General features: G+C 37.2%; 1 long non-coding RNA gene across 1 annotated transcript; it reads left to right on the top strand.

Moving 5' to 3' along the window:
* The first annotated feature begins 6,639 nt into the window (after positions 1 to 6,639).
* LOC113618394 (uncharacterized) lies at positions 6,640 to 18,402 on the top strand. Its single transcript, XR_003432000.1, has 2 exons — positions 6,640 to 10,209; positions 16,812 to 18,402. It is a non-coding gene; the product is annotated as an uncharacterized LOC113618394 (long non-coding RNA).
* Positions 18,403 to 22,491: the final 4,089 nt, after the last annotated feature.

The following is a 22,491-nucleotide window of genomic DNA, read 5'->3' as shown; positions in this document are numbered from 1 at the left end:
GGACCTGCATAAGTATACCTGTTCAAATGTAACACAAACCAATAAGTCTCTTTTTGGGAAGACCTGGAGGTAACCTTCCAGGCTTAGAATACGATTTAACTATGTACACAAGAGGTGTCCCTGAAGAGGGCACAGAAAATGCAGCCTCCGTAATCCAAAGTCACTCCCAAATATAGCTGGAAAGAAGGAGAACAAGTTGCTACCGGCAGTAAGAATGGTACTCCAGTCTCGCACAAAAGGGAGACACCTCTAATCAGGAACCATCTAATCCATGATTCCGGATGGGTAATACTGAGAAAGGAATCTCAACACTACAAAGGCAGTGAGATAGGAAAGGTTTTAGATTAGACAATTCCCTGAGAGCTGATAATGGTACCTCGTGTCTCAGAACCCTGACCTGACAGTCAGCCTCATGCAGGCACAGACCCTATAATCTGCACCTCCAGCAGGCAGAAAATTAGAGAGAATGCTCTTTCTGGAGCTAGGCCAAGCTCTCAGAACGCAAAATCAAGATGGGAGGAGGGCCTCATCCAGTTTTAGAGGTGACTCACAGAAAAGTTCGTCCAAGTGAACAGCAGTCCAGCGAGAATCGCAAACTCACTGGCCTATGAGGCCAGCTCAGACTACAGATTTATAAAACCTATGCCTGTATTCTACCCTATGATTCTCATTCTTATGAAAAACACTTTTAGACGGCACAATACAAAACAGTAACACACAAGACAACGACAAATGGACACAATGATTATCCCAGGGAAAGACTAATCCAAACCAAGAATCACAATACCCAGAGAACTAGTTCTAGCCAAAAAGTTTTTTTCTTGTAAATCTAAATTATGGATATTTCCCTTTTTAAAAGTCAAGGGAAATTTCTTATTGGCCTCACTTAACTGGACACTTAGCAGAGACCCAAGAGTCTGACTGGTAAGAAAGCTTACTTTCTCTGGCTCGGTTGGAGGTTTCAAAATCTCAACTGCAGGGACTTCCCTGGTGGTCCAGTGGTTCAGACTTTGCCTTCCAATGCAGGGGGTGCGGGTTCGATCCCTGGTCAGGGAGCTAAGATGCCACATACCTCGTGGCCAAAAAACCAAAACATAAAACAGAAGCAATATTGTAACAAATTCAATAAAGATTTCAAAAATGGTCCACATAGAAATGGAGCTAGAGACTGTCATACAGAATGAAGTTAAGCCAGAAGGTGAAAGACAAATATCGTATATTAACTCATATATGTGGAATCTGGTACAGATGGTACAGATGAACCTGTTTGCAAGGCAGAAATAGAGACACAGACATAGAGAACAAATGTATGGACACCAAGGGGGGAAAGGGGGAGAGGGATAAATGGGGAGATTGGGATTGACACATATACACTAATATGTATAAAACAGATAACTAATGAGAACCTGCTGTACAGCACAGGGAACTCTACATAGTGCTCTGTGCTGACCTAAATGAGAAGGAAATCCAACAAAAAGAGGGGATATATGTATACATATGGCTGATTCATTTCGCTCTAAGTAGAAACTAACACAACATTGTAAAACAGCTATATCCCAATTAAAAAAAAAAAAACTCAACTTTAGGCTCCAGAGTGAGTGGGGAGCCTGGAATACCCCATCCTCATTATCAGAACTGTTGGGAGAAAATAGTTCCCCTATCAACTTATGTCCAAGTGGGTGGGGACCTGTGAATTAATTAACAACATACAGATCAACAAGATGTATTGGAGTTTTCTAGAGAAACAGAACCAATAGGATTGGTTGGTTGATTGATTGATTGATTGTAAGGGATTGTCTCACATGGTATGGAGGCTGACAAGATCTGCAGTAGGCAAGCTGGAGGTTCAGCGGAGCCAGTGATGTAGTTCCAGCCCAACTCAATGCCTGAGAGTCAGGAGAGCCAATGGTGTGCTTCCAGTCTGAAGGACATTAAAAAACCAATGTCCCAGCTTCAAAGCTGCCAGGCAGGAAGAATTCCCGCTTATTCAGGGAGAAGTCAACCTTTTGTTCTACTCAGGACTGTAACAGATTGGATGAGGACAACCTACATTAGGGAGAGCAATCTGCTTTACTCAATCAATTTAAATATTAGACTCATCCAAAAACACCCTCCCAGAAATACCCAGAATAATGTTTGACAAAATATCTGGGCACCCTGTGGCCCAGTCAAGTTGACACATAAAATTAACCATCACATAGGAGGACAGTTTAATCCACATGCATGAGGGAACACTATAAGGAGGGGCTCCCCAAATTGCCAGAGGTCATGGTTTATACACCAGTTTAACAAAAGGGGAGGGGTGTTTTAGAGCTTCAGTGGGAAAGTATAGAAGTTTTTATCAGGCTTGTTTACACAATTTTTCATCCAGGTGCTGGGGGAAGCCTCCTTCCGAGCTGGAAGCTCCCCTAAGCAGAGTTTATGGCAGTTGAACTCTCACATCCCAGTGCTAAGGATCAGTCTTCTCCCAAACAGGAAACTCCTTCAGAGGGGATTATGGCTCTGCTTAAGTCAGTAAGGGGAAGTTTAGATAAGGTTTCTTTCTGAGGCTGCTGTTTGTTCAGATGTTTTTAGTTTAAAGTAATCCTTATACCATGCTGGTGGGTGGTTGGTCCCTTTATTAGCAAATTCACTTGTCTGTTTATATTTATGTAAGGAACCTGATACTACATTTTGAAAAAAAAAATTAGTCTTTCTTAAGTGGCAAAATTCAGTAACCCTTAAATTCTGTTTATTATGAGCTAAGGTGTTTTGGGCTCAACTAACACATGCCTCTGTATGCATGGCCAGACATTTTTTAATTGTTCAAATGCCTGTACAACACTTGGTCTGAAAAATTGTCATCTTTTTTTAACCAGAGATTCTTAAATAATCATATTGCTTTAAAATTGAATTAAAATCGCCTGGGCTTAAAACATTATCCCTAGGTAGTAGCAAAGCTCAGGGCCATACAACCAGATTTTGGATGGCAGATCAGACCAGCCATTTGCCCCAACTTGCCCTAACTCAGAATATGTGCACAAAGATAGAATCTGATTAAAATAAACATCATACCCAGGAAACAAGAAGATAAGAAATTCCAAATGTCAGCCTGTGGGTTGTATGTGAACATAGGAGAGAGGCAGTTACATGCCATTACTTTGATGAAAGTCTCAGATCTGTCTTTATCACAAATTGGTACCACCTCCAGCTTCTGCCCACAGATTATCCAGCTGCCCATGCAGCAGTTTCTTTCCTCCTCGTCCCCCATTAAAGTAGGACTAAGACAATCATTCTGGTCCACTGTACCACAGAAGTAATTGGGAACCTTATGAAAGAATTGTGCAGTTTACCATAATGTACTTTTCTGAAGAACACTGAAGATGAATTCACTGAACTGCTTCAAAGAACTAAATCTTCAGGTGATAGCAGAATAGAACATCAGTCAAACTTTGTTTAGTACAGATGTTCATTACTTGATTTGGGAAGTATGACTGAATGAATGGGTGAATGATTAATGAATGAAGGAATCAGGGACTGAAGCTGTAAGAAGCTAATAATCTGAATAACTATTACTTATTCAGGCTGCTGTGTGCCAGACATTAGTCCTGAGAAAAACACCTGTAAATGAGGAAGCTGAAGTTTAATTGCCCAAAAATGCACATCTTTTTTCAGCAGAGAAAAGCTAGGATATAAGTGTCATGGGACCTGTTCCAGGGCTCTAAATATACTACCACACTATTGGTACTAAAGATTTACTGGCAGATCCAGAATAACTGATTGGTGCTTTTTTTTTTTTTTTTTTTTTTTTTTTTGGTACGCGGGCCTCTCACTGTTGCGGAGCACAGGCTCCAGACGCGCAGGCTCAGCGGCCATGGCTCACGGGCCCAGCCGCTCCGCGGCATGTGGGATCTTCCCGGACCGGGCACGAACCCGTATCTCTTGCATCGGCAGGCGGACTCTCAACCACTGTGCCACCAGGGAAGCCCTGATTGGTGCTTTTAAATGGAAATTTGTTAACAGCTATCATAATTACCTCTTTCTAGAATTGATTTCATTGTCACTTCTCCTAGATACAAACCTGGACCTAATGGTCAGTGTGACTAAAAATGAGGCTCTGTGTAAAGACTCTGCCTTAACTTAGTATAAATTTCAAATCTATTAAGGTTACTTTGGGTAAATTAAATGGAGGCTTTCCTGCAAATATTCTTTGGAAGAGAATCATTTTATGACAAAACTGCTTTTACATTCTTTGATCCCCTAATTTTCCTATTTTAGTCCCATATTTCCTGAAGTTTCAATTCTTTTTTCTCCACATAACATTCACCACTGAGAAAAAACATGAGAAATTTTAAAAGAGCAAGTGAGATGTGTGTGTGTTTGTATGTGTGTGTGTGTGTGTGCATGTGTGTGTGTGTGGATGGGTGTCTGTGTTTAAGAGTTATTGGTATCAAAAAAATCAAAGAAAAAACAGAAATTAAAAGAATTTTTAAATGCAAGACAACACCTACAAAGATGAATGACGATGAAACGACATACTTCACTTTTAATTTTTGCTTGGTTAGTTTTTATGTCACTTGCTTAAAGAAACCTAAACTTGAGGCATATTGACTGTACCGAAATTTGAAAGAAAGGTACAATATAAAGCAGGATTTTTGTCTGGAGAGAGTAGCCAGCTCCCTGACAAGAGGACTTACAAGGTGGAATTGTTAAATTTAATACAAAGAGCAGTCTATGAAGAGTCTGTTCCTCCATTTCAAAGTTCAGAAACCTGATTATATCTGCACACCTATTGCGAATTGACTCACTTTAAATAATCTCATTGAAATACCAATTCCCTACCACCATTATCCACACTATAGCAGCCAAAGGACACTGGTTCCTTAGTCATGAATGTTTGAAGCAGCTAAATGTACAAAACCCAAGCCTAGCCAATCAGAGCCTCTTGGTGCCTTCAACTTCTGGCCAAAACGACTTGATCAGAATTGGCACCCAATCCAGGATGGCTCAATCATGGTCTCTTCCTCTGGAAAAGACGAAAGGGAAAGAGAAGGAATGGCTGTATTCAGAAAATGTAAATTCAGGAGATGTCTGTAGCAGTTTTCATCTTGTGTGTAAGGAAAACAGATAAAGTCCTTTACAGAAGAGAATAACATAGATATGCAGAGAAACAAAAGAGAGTAATAAAGGCATTTGGGACCGTGGTTCAAATAATCTACCTAAGAATCTGTAGTTTTACAATAAATTTCCTCTCTTTGCTTAGGTCTTTGATTTAGATTCTAAATAATATACTCCTTAAATCCAAGCATTTATTGTAAAATAAGGATCATAGGTCAAGCTGGTAGTGATCTCTGTGTCAAAATCCAATCTGTTACTTAGGGTAAGTGGCTTAACTCTTCTTATTTTGGTTTTCTCTTTAGAAAGATTATGGTAATCTATGTTTCTATCAGCAGTATTAGTCACTTCTAGCTGCTATGTCAAATTACCATAGACTGGGTGTCTTATAAATAAATAAAATTTATTTCTCATAGTTCTGGAGGATGGACATCCAGGGTGTTCTCTAGTGAGAACTCTCTTCCAGGTTGTAGGCAGTGACCTTCTCATTGTTTCCTCACATGGCAGAGAGCAGAGAGGTGAGGCAAGCTTTCCCATGACTCTTATAAGGGCACTAATCCCATTCAGGAGGGTTCCACCCTCATGACCTCATCTAGTCCTAATTACTTCCCAAAGGTTCCACCTCCTAACACCATGACATTAAGAGATATGGTTTCAACATATGAATTCTAGAGGAACACAAACATTCATCCATGACAATGTAAGGTAGCTCATTTTCCAACAATCTCACCCTCACTAGATATTTAATTTCTTTTATAATTGCCAGTCTCTAATAAGCCAAGTATGTTATCTTGTTGTTGTTGTTACTTTATTATAAATGAAATTTATGAGGAAAAAGAGGGAGAATATTTTATTTTAATTATTGATCACTTCCTGGTCTGTGTAAATGAAGTTCTTTGTCCATTTTGTCTAGTGGGGACTCATATTTTTCTTAATTTTCTTAGTTATTTTAAGTGAGTCCTTTATGAAAGGAATACTAACCATTGCATTCATAGTTGTTAGAAATGTACTTTCCCTGTTTGTCAAATCTTGTTTGGGGACCTTTGAACTGAAGAATTTACAATTTGTTCTCAAGTATGTCATTCTTTTCCTTTGTGGTAGGTACCTTCTTTGGGTGTCATTCTTAGGAAGGCTTTTTCATTATTAAATTATGTGACATTTTCTAGCTTTACCTCTGGCATGTTATTTCATATTTAGCATTCAAATATATAATATAATCTATCTAGAATTAATATTGTTGTGTGGTATAAGTTAAAGATCTAACCTATTTATTCTCCAAATAGTTAGTTAAAAATGACTCCTCTGTTACATAATAAATTCTTACTTGTTCGTGTTTCTGTGCTTTTTACTATATTCCATTGAAGTATTTGGCTTTAAAAAAATACTACATTGTTTTAATTACTCTAGCTTCAGAATATAATCTTCACAGGCTTTTGTATCTCCATAAAACATTAAAATCAGTGCAATTTTATTGCAGTTAAAATTTGTTTTCCTGCTTATTTAATCTTATTGATGTAAGATAGTTTAAATTCAAGAACTATTTACCAGTAATTAAATAAGGAACCTAGCAAAATAATCACCTTGAAGGGTTAATTTTGCTTAGGATTCCTTTTTTCCCTTCTTTTCTAATGTGAGTTAAAATATCTACAGAATTTTTTGAAGTCCTGGCAACTTATTTTGAAAATATATATGAGAAGGCTGCCCTCTTGTGTCAATGTAATTTACATTTTATCAGTCATTCCAGTTTTAAGTAGTCTCTATTCAGGGTGAAAAGGATAAAACAAAATCAATATTTTTGAACGTTTATATGACTGTGTCATTAGAAATAAATTATAAGGGGAAGTGAGCAATCTAATATTGCTTTATTTTTTCTTCTCTCTTCTTTGTTCAATTGGTAGCTCTTGTAACATGAAACTTTTTTTTCTTCAAGTTCTCTTCCTATTATAAAAATGTGCCAACCCCAGTTCCAGTGGTATTGACACATAATACTTTAAAAGGACTAAACATCCCCAAGTCCTTGAATATTTATATCTATGTAAGAAAAGTTTTTCCCCACAGAGAGACCTTCAATGGTATAGCCTTTTAGCATCCAGAAACCAGGAAAAGGCTAATCTGGAATTCATATAACATGACCTCCGGCTCAAGAGCAGGAAGTACTAGAGTTATAACAGGATGGTGTAGTTATTACAGGTGGACATGCAAATATTCTGTCTTAAATGAACATGTACATGAAAGTTATGGAATTCAGAAGTGGAGGAGAGACTGACAGAGTTATCTGTTCTCTCTGGGCTGTTAGGTACATGAACACCAGAAATATCAACAGCAGCTTCAACTGAGAAATCTTCAGAGGAAGTTTTCTCTAGCTGAAACAAATGTGAAAGCAGGAAGACTTTGTAGGTCTAAGCAATTCTACAACAAATGGTAGAAGCAACAAGGCTAAAAATACCTTCCCACGTGTGGAGTCCACATTACCTGACAAAGCTCCCCTTTAATACAGCAATAAAGAGCAAGGAAGTGAAAATGAAGAGGGTTTTCCAGATTGCAAAGAAAAGCTTTCAACTTTGCAAATGTCCACACTTTCTAAGACATTAGCAATGTTTTGATTGCCACTTTGGAAAAAAAAAGGGGTATGTCTTTGTGGACTTTACCCGGAAATGTGGTAAATGCTTGTATCAAAATAACCCTCCTACAGGAATGAGTTGAGGTTTACAATTTATGTATCTATACAGTGAGCATCGACTATCTGGTATTAAATGGATAGCACTAGCATTCTGTCAGAGCTGAAACCAGGATGCCCTACCCATCGTCCCATCTACCCATCGCTACTCATTTACAGCTATGTCTCTTGCAATAGACTTTGGCAATGCTAAATATTGAGTTCTATAATAATAGTCCTCATGGCTAGGAATTGGCTTTTTTCTAAATTCGCTGAGGGTTTGGTCAGTGCTGGGATATTTATGAGCCTCCTATTAACTCTTGAACTCTTTCAAAGTTGAGGTACATCAGAGACTTGGTGGGAATGAACTCACCTTGAAGGACTTACACCCATTTTCAGTGAATTTGTCCTGTGTCAATTTAGCTGAACTGGAACTACATTTCCCAGAATTCTTGTCTCTGTAATTCCAGTCGGGTTAGGCATATGGAAAACTGTATCTGGAAGGAAATATGGAAGCAGCAACAATTAGGCTTTGAAGTTGCGTGTGGGACATCAGACACTGTTGCAGCCCACTGCCACACTGTTACTGTTCTGCAGGTTCACGTTCAAGCCCACAGCTCCTCAATATCCCAGGGGTCTCCTTGTTCAGTTTTTCTGAGTCCTGGGGCAGGCGTGTGTTTAGTTCTGTGTGAAGCGTCAGCTGCTTCTGCAGTCACTCACATCATCCTGGTTGGAAATTCTAAGAAATAAACATAGGTTCCAGTTTGTTCTTGATCACCCCACTTTCACATCCCCCCTTTTTTTTTCTCTACTTCTGGCCGTAATGATCCATAGCAACTTCAGGCTGGCTACTGGATGCAGAGGTAACACTCTTCCAAGACTTCTCCACCAGGTTCAATGATAGTGCAAGTTTTAATCCCTAGAATAAATCCCCATTCCTTATCACTCATAGTAGTTCTTCTTCCTTGGTTGCATCCTACAAAATCTGGTGCCTGAAATAGAAATGCTGTCATAACAAAAACCTAAAACAACTGCCCCTGGCTTTGGGACAGCATGGCAGGAACAGGGCAGCTGGCCGAAGCTGGAAGGGTCTTCCCAAGATGATTCGTTAAAGTTGAAGAGTCTACAGAAGACAGTGAAAATTTGAAAAACAGTAAGAAAATTTTTATTGGAAAGTTTGGTAACATAGCTCCCAGTCATAATGTGGAAAATAAATATTTAATGAACTCACTGATCTAGCTGGAGAAATTTATAGACAGAACGTGGAAAATTCCAACAGACTTCTTTCTATGATTAAATACAAAATGAAAGGGGGATGGGAAAAGAAAGAGAAACTAAAGAAAGAATTGTACCATTTTCACTTAGACTTTAAGAATTTAGAGGAAATACAAAGAATCCAGGGATTGTCAGGTTTGAAAATAAAATGGTTTTTCATCCCTAGTTATTCCCAAAAAAATTCTCAAAGAAAGAAATAGCCTCAGCAAATATAAAATCCAATGCACTGAAAGAAACTCACAGTAAAGACTGTAAATGTGTGGCTGCTCTAAATCCCCTTGTTGAGACCTCAAAAAATGTAAGCGCATGACTCCTAGGACTCTAAAGGATCTTATAGATGGTGCCCCACAGCAGCCTTACTCTCTGCCTGAGGTAGAAAAGGGCCTGTCTCAGTTAAAAAAAAAAAAAAAAAAAAAATTTGTGAGTGGTTTATGCTAATGGCATGGATTTTAAAAGTAAAATACAAAGGAGTCTTTGGACCTCCCCAACCTACTATGGACAGAAAGCAGGCTGAGGAGGTCACTTGGTTAAAATAAAAATTGATCAGTGCATATAGATAAGGACCTAAAAAACCAGAACCAAGAGCTAAAAGGCAATGCCAAGAGCAGAGGTGAATCATTCCCAGGGAGCAAAACCGTCCCTGACCCTAGATTTCAGTAACCGCTGTACCTCTCATTCCCTCCTTATTTGAACTGAGTTTCCTACTGCTTTTATTTTATCTCACCATTGTGTGGTGGTAGGAAAACGTGTCTCTTTAGTTCATAGCTCATCAGATAGAGAGGAATCAAGCCCCAAGAGCAAGGAGGCTCGTCCACACCTGGCACCTGGCCTAAGCGTGTTGCTGTAGTGCAGTGAGAACTCAGAGGGGTCATGGGAAGGGTTGAATGTATTTTCTGTGTAGTCAAAGGGCAGGCAAGCTACCACGCTGATTGAATCTGAGTGGACTCTTTGACTTCTTTGCAAATAGAATGTGGCTAAAATGATGAGACGCTAGATTCTGGGTCCAACTCTTAACAGACTAACATTTCCATTTCCTGTATCTTGAATATTCACCTTTGGAGTCTTGAGTCTCCATGTAAGAAGTTCAGCTGGAGGAACCATGTGGAGAGGCCCTGAGACTGCATGGAGAGATAGAAGAGCAGAGTTGAACCCAGTCTTCCATCAATCTGTGCTAAGGCAGGCATGTGAGTGAATCCATTTTGGACTTCTGTATCAGCCCATCAGCTGAATACCCCCAAATGACCCTGGGGAGCCAGAAGAATTTTATAGCTGAGCCCTGTTTTGATTTCTGACCCACAGAATCATGAAATATAACAAAATGTTTTGTTTTTAGCCACTTAGTTTTGGGGTAGTTTATTGCTCTGCCATAGATAACTGGAATGACATTCAGTGCGAGACATCTCAATGTACAGCAGCTGGGATATGGAAAAAAACTCGTATCATTTTAAAATGGAAAAAAAAAGCACTGCTCTTTCCCTTGGTCTCCTTAGTGGTCACTTGGCCTCAAGGTGTAGTAATTCTCTGTTCCTCATACCAGAGATTTTACCAACACAGCCTTTACTACGTTAGTAAACTTTCTGGATTTTAGAGTCCGATTATTGGGACCATATGGATCTAATTCTCCACTGCATCTTCCCACCAAGCTTTATTAATAAAAAGTGTTATGTTTTGGCCTCCATCTGACACCCCTTTTTCTTCAGACATCTTTGGAATTCAGGCAGAGATGTAGAGGGATATTTCCTCATTCCTCTCTAAAGTATTTCTGCCAAGCCCAACTTTCAGAATTTTAATGCAATCAGATTGGTTTTATTTGCTTTTAAATACCAGTGAGATGGAAAGGAAAGAACTGATTTTTTTGTGTGTGTGTGTCATCTTCCATTAACCAACGCAAATAACTTTCCATATGCTCGCTGAACAATTTAAATGCATTTCTGCAAGTCAGCCTGCCTTTAATCTTTTTTCAGCATATTTGTTAACGGGGAAGTTTAGATCAGCGTGACACCTCTCCCTCCTTATGGTTAGAGTGAGTAAAATTACAGAGCTTTAATCCTGAGAGTAATCTGTAAAATTTTTACTGCTCGTTTCATTTTAACCATAAAAAATCCAATTTAATCATATGCTGTATCCATAAACAGATTTTTTTTTTTTTTTTTTTTTTTTTTTTTGCGGTAGGCGGGCCTGTCACTGTTGTGGCCTCTCCCGTTGCAGAGCACAGGCTCCAGACACGCAGGCTCAGCAGCCATGGCTTACGGGCCCAGCCGCTTCACGGCATGTGGGATCTTCCCGGACCGGGGCACGAACCCGTGTCCCCTGCATTGGCAGGCGGACTCTCAACCACTGCGCCACCAGGGAAGCCCCATAAACAGATATTTTAAAACCTGGTCTTAAAAAGTCTTGGGAAAGAACTTGCATTAAAACTATTCTAAGAATTTGCATATTCTGCTTATTTTTGGCTTTTGGTTCCTCTCTGAGCTGGCCATCTGTGTAACTGTCTCTCGGACTTCCTTTGTCACACCTAAACTGTGGCTACCACAAAGCCACATAACCTAGAAAGCTTCAAACCCAGTTTAATCTTCTCAGCTCAAGTAGATTACAAAAGCTCTGTTTATGTCACTAAATGCCTTTCGTTTCTTTACATTTCATTCAAGGAGACAAAATAGTCTCTTCCCATCTTCTTTCCAAATCCACCCTGTTTCTCCACAGTGACCGTGATGCAGATCCAGCCGTGTCATTCTCAGGCTTCCTAACTCTAAACATCTAAGTGGTATTAGGCCCCCCAGTATTTCCTAGAACCATTGAATAAGAATCTAGGTATAAGAAAGTATAGAGTATAAGGTATTCTATAAATAAGAATCTGGAATCTATAGCTCTTTCATTGTTAAATCAGAGTTCTAGATCCCTCAGTAGACTGGATTATTGGGGGTTCCATCCAAAGGGACAGCTGTATACTGGCAAGATGTCCCCTCCTCTGGCCCCCTCAGTGAGAATAAAGGAGGGCTCCATATCTGTGATGCTCTGGCGAGAGCCTCATCACTCTCTCTCTCCCTACCACCAACCCTGGTGCTCACAGATCCTCCATCACCATTTCCCCTGAGCCCATTAAGACGATTCTTATTATGGTATCCATCTGGATTTCTTTCAGTTGCTACAAAAAAAACACATCAGGTCATCCCTCCTCTCCCAGACTATAGGGACCATGAGGCATCTGAACATCCCTCCTCTTATTCACGTTCCTCTCCTTCTCACTCCCTGAACCTTCCTGCTGTGCTTTTAGAACTCATAGTCATTCGGTAGAAAAACCCCCTGTATCCTTAACCTGTTCCCTTAACTACCTGCTCTAACTGAAACTAAGTTCTCCTCTGAGGACACTGGCTCCCTTGCAGCCCTCTCTGGTGGAGGCACCACCGAACACTGCTCAGCCTGGAGGAGGGGTGGCTGGCTGTTTGCTCAGCATTGCCACTTCAAGATCACTCTCCCTTCTTCCCTCTATCGCGATACATCACCAGCCATGCCTTCTCATTGCATCATTTGCAGTGCTCTCACTTTTTTTTTTTTTTAACATCTTTATTGGAGTATAATTGCTTTACAATGGTGTGTTAGTTTCTGCTTTATAACAGAGTGAATCAGCTATATATAAACATATATCCCCATATCCCCTCCCTCTTGCATCTCCCTCCCTCCCACCCTCCCTGTCCCACCCCTCTAGGTGGTCACAAAGCACCGAGCTGATCTCCCTGTGCAGTGCAGCTGCTTCCCACCAGCTATCTATTTTACATTTGGTAGTGTATATATGTAAGTGCTAATCTCTCACTTCGTCCCAGCTTACCCTTCCCCCTCCCCATGTCCTCAAGTCCATTCTCTACATCTGCGTCTTTATTCCTGTCCAACTTCACTCCTGGCTTACTGTCCATCTCTTCAATGCTGTTCCTGCCAAAATTCTCGGTGATTTCAATGTACACCTAGCTGATCCTTCCAAAGCCCTGGTTCCTTAGTTTCCTGAACTCTCCTCTAAGGATCTCAACTCTTGCCCTACCTCATACACTCACTCCTGTGGTCATATCTTAGATTTTGACTCATTACCAAAAAATGTAACCACTCCATATTTCAACTTCAAGAATTCTGCTCTTCACAGACCAACTCCTGTCTCTCCATTAATAGGTGTGGGCAAGAGCAAGATATTTCTAGGAGTTAATAGATTGAGAAGGATGAGCTCTTTTAGTCCTCCTATTGCATTAGTTGAAAGTGGCCAGATTTGCTCAGAGGAGTTATGATGAAGGTTGAGAGATACAAGAGACTTTTATTTTTTCCTTTATACTTCTACAGTGTTTGAGTTTTACAATAAGAACCAACATTTATGAATCAGTTGTGAAACTAAAATATTTCAGTTTTAAAAATAGTAAATAATATTAACCAGTGATTCACAAAACAAGAAAAGTAAATTGCCAATGAATATGGGAAAAAAACTTTCCACAGATGAACTCAGAGACCGGTAAAAATATTCTTTCATTCTTTGTAAGCAACTTAGTTATCCTGCCTTGATACTTCTAGAATTTTTCTATTTACCATTCTGTTTCTTAAAATATGAAGATATGTTCAAGGTGTTAATTCCTTTTCGTTCACAGGATATCTTAAGGTGCGAATTTATTATCATTGACTTTACCTGGAATATGCTGTACTCTTCTTCCAATTTGGCTTTTTTCATTTATGGAATATATTAAGTCCCTCTTTTTCTCACCCATCTCCTTTTTACCATGTCTAACTCACCTTCATGCCAACCTGCTCTTTCTTTGTGGTCTTCTGCCATGCTTAATTAATGTGGAAACACCTTGTGTCCTGAGGAGAATTAACATGCTGATCGTTATATGTCTTAAAGTAAATCATTTTTGGAGTCTCCTCTTTCTCTGAAATTTCACAAAGACTTCTTTTCTGTTGCTTTATCATACATTTTAATTTCCCTCTTTTAAAAATGTACTCAGTCCTAAATAAGGAGAACTCTTACCAGGCACAGTGATTACCACATCACAAGGACCGAGGAATGAGTTTATGTCCATTGTGATCCAACTTGGGTGCAAGTCCCATTCTTTTATTGGGACTTTATCCAGAACACTGTTTCAGGAGCATGTGCTGATTTCATATGCTCTTTCATTACTTAGAAGGCTTTTATCTATTTGGATCCTGCAGGAATGAAATGAGCCCTTTCTATACTCACCACCTAGGTTTTTAATGTTCTGAACGAATAATGCACATGGATCTGTAGAACCTTCAGTATGTACCATGACCGGAGGTCTTCCCGACCCCATCCCTCTTTCTAATACTTATTTGTGTGCATTACATCTTGCAGAAGATAGTAAGCTGCCACCATCAGTCTCAATTTTGGGTGGCCCCTGGTTCTATCCGACTAGTATTACAGAAATTTTGGTCTCTAATTAGATGTAGAAAAAGTTGAGTTGGGTTGTAGACATTGACATCATAAGGTAGCATCTAGGAAGTAGAAGAATAGCTGTAAATTTTTCTATTTGATAAAGATCTTCAGGTTCTGAAACAGGAAGAAAATGGCAGAGGACGCAGAGAGAATGGCTTACTGCTTCCCATCACTGAGCTAATTGGTTTCTCATTTCTATCATCCTGGCAGTTTGTAGAAAATGTTCCCAAATTCAGTTAGGTTTACTACCATGACTGTTGTGAGTTTTTATTTTCTTCTGTTTCTAGAATCGGTTATCTGAGTTAGAAGTTGAGTGAGGCAAATTAATTATAGCCATTTTCTCAAAAGACAAGAGATCATTAACTAGATGCTTTTTATTCATGAGATGTAAAAAGGAAACCAAAGCAACCGGGTGGGGAAAAATACTGTATAAAAGATTGATTATGTTTTCAAAATTTAAACTACTGATATTTTCTGCCATTTACTTTATCTTTTACTAAGAAAAGCATTTAAATACTTGCTGGGGCACAATTAATTTAAATGGAAAGAGTAAACATCTTATAAAAAAAATCACATTAGTCTTGATTACTTCTCTTAATGGCAGTCATATCATGAAAGCAAGTTCATCTGTTCCTTCACCATAGCTTCTAAGGGAGATAAATAGTAACTTTGAATCAAATGGACTGTGTATTCATTGTTCTTACCATTCATCTGAAGATATCATTGTTTACTAATACTTAGGTACTTAAGTCAGGATGCCATGAAAAACAATTTTACTCTAGGAACATATGCAATTAAATTGACTTATATTGTTACTTAGGACATTTTCATAAATTACCATGTACTAGTCATCTTAAATTTCCTATAGAACAGATCCTTAATATTTCTTCAAGAAACTGAATATCTGAAATCTATGTCTAGTTCAAATCAAATATAGAAACATGCAGCAATAAAACTTTGTACAATTTCTCTTCTTAGTTTATTTATACACAGAGTGGGAAACAATAATCTTTTCCACATGTTAAGGATAAAGCAACTAAGAATGTCCTAGATATCTTACAAATGTTTAGTACATATTATTTACCCTCTGGACCACAAAAAAATCTAACATGCCATATTTAATTTAAGAATTTGACATGTAATCATGAGAGGGTGTGTGGAAAAGGACTGATGTTTTCTCAGTTCTTAAAAGCAAAAGCAAAGTTCTGTTGCACGAAAATGAAAAAACATTCAACACAGAGGCACAATTTAATAGCTTTCAATATTAATATGTACAAGGCTATACTATAACTATGTTCAGTTTTCCATATTTCTATGCCTGTGTTTATCTATTGAGACAGATAATTTATACAATTCTCTAATTCAAGTGCAAGGATGAATTTTAATATTTTTCACCCTAGAAAACATAATCAGGAAAAGAGAAATGTATTTCATTCCCTTAAATTGTTTACCCATTATCTAACTAGAATAGTCAGATTGTTACAATGTAACAATGACACAGCACAAATAGTAAATTAAAATTCTTTTTAACATAATCTAAGGTAACTATCTGGATATCCCAGAGTGCAGTGATGATGTAGGGACACCTTACTTTATTCTCCAGTTTTCTCTATGCAAAGAAAACATGAATGTTTTGATTCATCACCCCCTTTGCTACCATGGAGATAGCAATACCTAAAATCACTTACAAAATTCATTTTTGCAATGAGAAATAGAAAAGAGAAAGATTACACCTTACGTGTCTAAGAGTTGTACTATTATAATCATAGAACTTTCTGAAAAGATAGATAGCACTCATGAATATAGAATCATTATACAGAATCACTGATCCTTCCCAGCAGATGTCAAAGGAAGGCTGAGAAAATCATTCCAGTCCCAAGAACGATAAGGGCAAACTGAAAACTATTTCCAGAGAATAGGACTCCTCATCTTGAGTTCCAACATTGGTACTTCCCTGGGGTTCTGTAAGTATAATGAAAGACAAAAGTTTGGCTATTAATCCCACTAATCCTGTGTGGAGGATTTTTTTTTTTTTTTTTTTGGTCTGAATTACCAAATCCAGTAAAGCGTAATAAGTAGTCAACTAAATATTAAGCAAAATCAAACTTCACTCTGAGAGTCTTAACTCAAGAAATTTTAGACATTGAGCTTCTAGTAAAAGGTGCATAGTCAAGGGCAATCAGTATATCTTAGGACTGATCAATAAATCTCCTTTACCCTTTGCTCTTCTCTCACTGTGCTCTTTGTCAAAAATATCTCATCATGACCTCTGTGAATCATACCTGAGTTCATATTCCATCTCTGAGCTTACTCCTGAATACTGATCTCTTGTTCACAAGTGCCTATAATGTGTCTTAACTGCAGATACTTGACATATTTGATTGTTTTGAAGACCAGCAGGAGAAAAGCCAAGGTTACAGCTCTGCTCCAAGAAATAAGGAGTCCTCTCTACATTCCCTCTCAGGCAGGGAGCCCACCTGAGTTGTATCAAAGGACAATGAACAATGTGACAATGAACAGCTTTCTTTCAAAAGATATTTTTAATCACGCAAGTGTCTATAAAGGTATTTGGCTGAGATCTGATCATTGAGACTAAAACATAGTATTCTGGCCCACAGAATTTTATAGATGGGTAGTAAATCCAGTTGCCAGTACCATTAAACAAAACAAAAACAACAAACACGTCAATATGGTTCCTTGAAGCCTTCTAATTTTCATTATTTCTTGTGTTACACAAAATAAGATTAACTACTATGAAATGTGGCCGAGTGAATTACCCTATTGGAAGATATCTTTTTTTGATATTGTTCATTGACAGATCATTTATTATCAGAGATGCCATATTTTGGCAAATTATGTGGAGAAATAATATCTTCGTAATTATTACTCAATAACTTAAATGAGTTACAAAGTAAAGTTATATAAAGACTATGCTGAATACTGGTTTGGTCTGTTGCAAGCAAAATGTTTAAAGATGAGTTGATCTGAACAGCTGACACCTGAGTTCTTTTTAGGTGTGAGAAGTCTGTGTTTAGGAAAACACCTTGAGAAGCCACTAGAGGGCAATAGTTAGCAGGAAGTTGGGAAAATAAAATGTGTCAGAACTGTGTTAATGTAAAATAAAATATAAAATACAAAATAAAATGTGTCAGAATAGGATGGTGTGGGAGAGAGCTGATTAAAATGCCGTGAGACTGGACCCTTTGTTGGTGGAAAGCACCATGAGATAATGTTTAATGTTCAATTTCAAATTCTTACTTTGCAGTCTAGGTCAACCTAGGTCATCTGTCCAGAACATCAGTAAAGTCAGATATGCCAGATAAGGCCTTCAGTAAAGTGTGTGTGTGTGTGTGTGTGTGTGTGTGTGTGTGTGTAGAAAATAAGGAAAACTCTGAGTTCACTGTTTGAGTTAACAAGTTGTGGAGAAGTGGCAATAAATTATTTGTTCTAATTTAGTTAAAGTAGGAGTTTGAAAGTAAAGATGACACTGACTAAGACTATGCTGGGTATTCCCAGAAGTCTTAGGGAGCCCCTTGAATATTTCATAAGATGTGGATTTGGGATTTGAATCAATCTTACAATCTTAAGTAGCAGGATAAGTTTAGTTATCACAGAAGATTTTAGATTAACATGCATACACACACACAGACGTGTACACACACCACAGTTATTAAGAAAAAGATTAGCACAGGGCTTTTAAGGGTTATTGGTTCATGGTGGCAGATAAAACAGTCTCAGCAGCCAAGTAGACGCTCCTTATTACTAGAAATTTATTTCTATATCTATCATGTTTATCTCTATCTCTAAATGTATCTGTATCTATCTGCCAAAAAATCGGGGAGATATATATATATATGAGATGTATCATATATATATCAGGGGTTGGTAAACTATGAACCACAGGCCACATTCAGCTTGCTGCTTATTTGTTAAATAAACTTTTATTGTAATAATACAGCCACACCATTGTCTATGGTTGCTTTCACACTACAATGGCAGAGTTAAGTAGCTGTGTCAGAGCCCTTAGGGACCTCAGGATTTGTGGTTCTGCTAGTTTAGTGGTCTTGGTTCCCAAGGGAGGAATTCTTCCACCAGGAGACCCAGTAATATGGTTCCATTAAACTAGGAAGTTTAGCCTACCACCTGGCCACTTGAAGCGCCTCATCCCAGCGAATCAGTAGGCAAAGAAGGAGGTGAATGTCCTGCCTGGGCAATTAATTCCGAAGAGCTAGTGGAAATGGATTGCTACTACACAGGGGCATAAAGGGAAGTATATTTGGAATTCAAATGTTGCCCTGGTATCTTAGTGTTCCCAAATTGGTTGCTATTTAAAGTGTCCAGAAGATGGTGCTCAAGCAACATATATAGTTGACTTGGGGGACTCCTATTGGCTGATGATTTGCTCCCGACCAGCCATCCTTGGCCAGAGAAAGGTAAAGGCTGAATTTGCAATTGTTAATGCTAGAGCTGGACAGCCCCCGCTTCTATATAGGAGCTGAATGTAATTGCTTATTTTACTTTTGGTGTAGAAAGAATAAAGGTCAAACGAATACCTTACTTTTATAGACCTCTACTGATACAATTCTACTGATACAATTTTTATAGAATCATAAAATAGTCTTGAAATTAAATCAGAAAGTGTTATATGGGCAAAAGGGCAATACTTTATAGTCATATGTCATACTTTTAATTGAAAAGTCATATTTGAAAGCTGTGCTCTATTTTTAATCCATTCTATATGCTCACTGTTTTGTTCTCTGATTAGCCTTTAATCCTGAACAAGAACACTTATTAAGCCTTGTTTGATCTTTTCTAGGAATCCCTCATCAGCTGAAATAAATAGTCAAAATATTGTAAAAGATTTCAGCTAAAATTTACAAATCTATAGATAATCAAAAGCAATTGCTAAGCAAAGTTGAAGAAAGATAGACTATATAAAGGATTTAACTGTTCTGGGCAAAATGGTTGAAAGCACAGTCTCTGGAGAACAACCCAGGTTCAAACACTCACTCTGTATAATTTGGAGCAAGGTTCTTAGATTTTTCTGTGCCTCAGTTTCCTCAATTATAAAATGAGGATCATATAATTTCTTCCTCATAAGTTTACTCTGAGATAACATGAATACAAAGAAAGCACTTAGAATATGCCTGCCATGTAGGAAGCACTAAATGAATGCTAATAATATTAATTATCATTACTATTATTTAACAAATTTAAATTTTGTGAACAGCTGTCTAAAATATTAAAATTGTACTGTATAACTTGGGCCATTCATTTAAGATACGTTTGTCCTTTTTCTTATTTAAATATTTCATGCAAATCAACTTTATAAAATGCCATGTTATTATCTTCCATTTAAATAGCATGACACTGAGGGCATATGTAATTAAATTGAAACAGATTTCAGTTAAATCAGGATTTAATTCATTAGTCAGAATTAATTTCCTCATGCTTTTTTATGAATGCCACATTCTGGTTCAATATACCAATATTTATACTCTTGATAATTAAAATATGATTGCAAATTTTATACTTAACTGGAATAGTTTAGAATGCATATCCTGTATATTTCAAAAAAGGTACCCGATTTAATATATTTCAGTTAATTCTGTAGATACAATCACACATGGGTTTTGTTCTAGTGAAAACATTTATTAAAGCCGACTGATTTTAATAGGAGCACTGGAGGGCCCCTCTCTCCCCAGCGGTCTCATTTACAGAGACTGCTGCACCTGTTTACATTGAGCAACTATCCACAAAGCCTTAACAATTTGATTATATTGAAAAGATATCGGTACTCCTGAAGTTAATGAATGCATTTAACAAAACCCACCCCATACACTTATTTTGAAACTCAAGAAAATAATTCTAAAATTTTCTGGTAAAAATAAATTTTCAAAACCATGAAATAGTGCTTTGAAAAAATGGAACAATAAAAAACGTGAGTTTAGCAAGCAAAGTATAGCCTGCTAAAGAATGAAACATATTTGGATTCAATAATCACTAAAGTATTATTGTGTTGGCATGAAAATATATCAGTGAAAAAGAATAGAAAGTTCATAAACATACAATTGTATATGACAATTTAAATATAAGGAAGTACATATCACTAAATATTGGCAAAGGGATAATATTTAATAAGCAATGTTATGAAAAATTAACAATTTAGAAAAAGAAGTTACACAAATTTTAACATGTTCAGAAATAAATTCCAGTCAGATTAAAGGGCTAAATAAAAAAAAAAAATTCAAGAAATTTAAAATTAAGAAAACCAATCCTCTCAAAAATCCTGCAAGATTTTTAATACTATTTGCATAGTATGACTGGGAAAGCTTATCTCAAAGAGGTTAAGTAACTTACCCAAGGTCACTGTGCTAATTAGTGAAAGAGTAAGTAATCAAATGCAAGTATATTTAAATACAAAATCTATAATTTTCCATTACAATTCTATATTAAGTGCTTAGAATAGTGACTGGCATGTTTTGAACTAGATAAATTTATCATTGTTAGTGGTGTTTACACCATTACAATCATTATTATCCATAGAACTAGAGGACAGTTGCAGAATTGATGAAGTAAATAAATCAATTTAGAAATAAATATGACTTGGAAACAATGTTAGTAGTGTACTTTTACATAATGTTGCCAAAAGTTACCAAGAGCCAATAAAAATTTTAAACCTCCTGAACTAATGATTCTTGGTAATTTGTTTCAAGGAAGTAATAAAAAGAAGTGGATAAAAACACTTTCTGCACAAAGAGGTTTATGACTAGGTCCTCTGTGACAGTAAAAATTTGATAATAATCTAAAATTTGAAGAATCGACATTACTTCATTAATTAAATTTGCTGCATTAGCACAATAGAATAGTAGGTTGATTTTTTTTAAGTGATAATTATGTAGATAATGTAGCAAAAGGAAATCATTGTAGCAAAAGGAAGAACATAAATGTAATCCTGGTAAAATGCACTTAACTACAATAATGGTGCTTACACAGAAAATCACACATAGGGTGACCATCATGGGGATATGGAGTTTTGGTGATTTTTTTTCTTCGCTTTTTTAAAAAATATTTTTTATGTTCAAGTCATAAAATTGGGAGATAATACATTTAGGTAATTTGCTTAATATATTCATAATATAATTATTATTTCCAAATATACATAAGTATATTGACATTTAAGTTCAAATTAATGTGAGATTTAATTAGATTGTTTCAGCTCATTAAAAAGGGATAAATTTAACATATTAAATAATATATTTTCACTTTCTCCTCCATTTTTTACAAATTTGAATAAAAATAAAATTTTCTCATTAATCCTTAAATTAATTCCCAACTAATCACTGGAGGGGGGGAGAAACCGTGTCTATGTTTTAGTAGGAATTTACTATGATTAAGGATAATCACTTCCATAGTCTGAAGAATCTAAATCTAAATCTTTTCTGATTTCTCTCTGTTCATTAATATGCCATTTTTACAGCCTAATTAATAAAACTTTCTTCTATAGCTCACCCTTGTCCCATAAATTCATCTTGTTAATGTTAATGGGAAGATAATGATTACATTCTTGTGTCATAACCACCACCTTTTCTTTAACAGATAAAGATTGATAGTGATTCTAAGTAGGAGAATGTTGGCCCAGGAGGGGATAGGGAAAGAGGCAGAAATTGTACACAACCTGTTGTGACTTCTTTTTCAAGCTTTTAAATACACACGATTTTTTTTTTTATTGAAGTATAATTGTTTTACAATGTTGTGTTAGTTTCTGCTGTACAATGAAGTGAATCGGCTATATGTATACATATATCCCCTCCCTCTTGGACCTCCCTCCCACACCCCCCATCTCACCCATCTAGGTCATCACAGAGCACCGAGCTGAGCTCCCTGTGCTATACAGCAGGTTCCCACTAGCTATCTATTTTACACATGGTAGTGTATTTATGTCAAACCTAATCTCCCTATTCACCATCCCCCAACCGCCCATGTCCACAACTCCGTTCTCTACATCTGCGTTTCTATTGTTTCTACTTCTAGGTACTTAAAC

Source organism: Aethalodelphis obliquidens, unplaced genomic scaffold (assembly GCF_003676395.1).
Source record: "Aethalodelphis obliquidens isolate GAN/ISIS:26980383/991018 unplaced genomic scaffold, ASM367639v1 scaffold1, whole genome shotgun sequence".
Taxonomy (NCBI): Eukaryota; Metazoa; Chordata; class Mammalia; order Artiodactyla; family Delphinidae; genus Aethalodelphis; species Aethalodelphis obliquidens.
This window is presented reverse-complemented; position numbering and strand designations above follow the sequence as displayed.